We start from the raw sequence: 202 nt of genomic DNA, 5'->3' as shown, positions 1-202 counted from the left end.
ACAGGTGAAAAAAGAATCTTATGTTTGGCGTATCTGAAGCGATCCATAATCAGCTTCAAACAATGCACTTAGCCACGTAACAGTTACAGTGAGGTTATACTGCAGTCGAATTAGCTATAAAGAAACAGTTCCCGGTTTGGATTCATAACCTCGTGTAATACTTAGTTTGAAACACAGAACGGCAATAAAAATTGAAATGCAT

At 37.1% G+C, this 202-nt stretch overlaps 1 protein-coding gene across 1 annotated transcript in view; it reads right to left on the bottom strand.

Moving 5' to 3' along the window:
• LOC119592896 (phosphonoacetaldehyde hydrolase-like) overlaps nucleotides 1–202 on the bottom strand; it is a 36,463-nt gene that overhangs the window by 33,807 nt on the left and 2,454 nt on the right. The gene's annotated exons all lie outside the window — the stretch shown is intronic.

The sequence above is a fragment of the Penaeus monodon genome, chromosome 31, assembly GCF_015228065.2.
Source record: "Penaeus monodon isolate SGIC_2016 chromosome 31, NSTDA_Pmon_1, whole genome shotgun sequence".
In the NCBI taxonomy this organism is placed as follows: domain Eukaryota; kingdom Metazoa; phylum Arthropoda; class Malacostraca; order Decapoda; family Penaeidae; genus Penaeus; species Penaeus monodon.
Note: the sequence above shows the minus strand (reverse complement) of the source record. Positions and strands in the feature narration are given on the sequence as shown.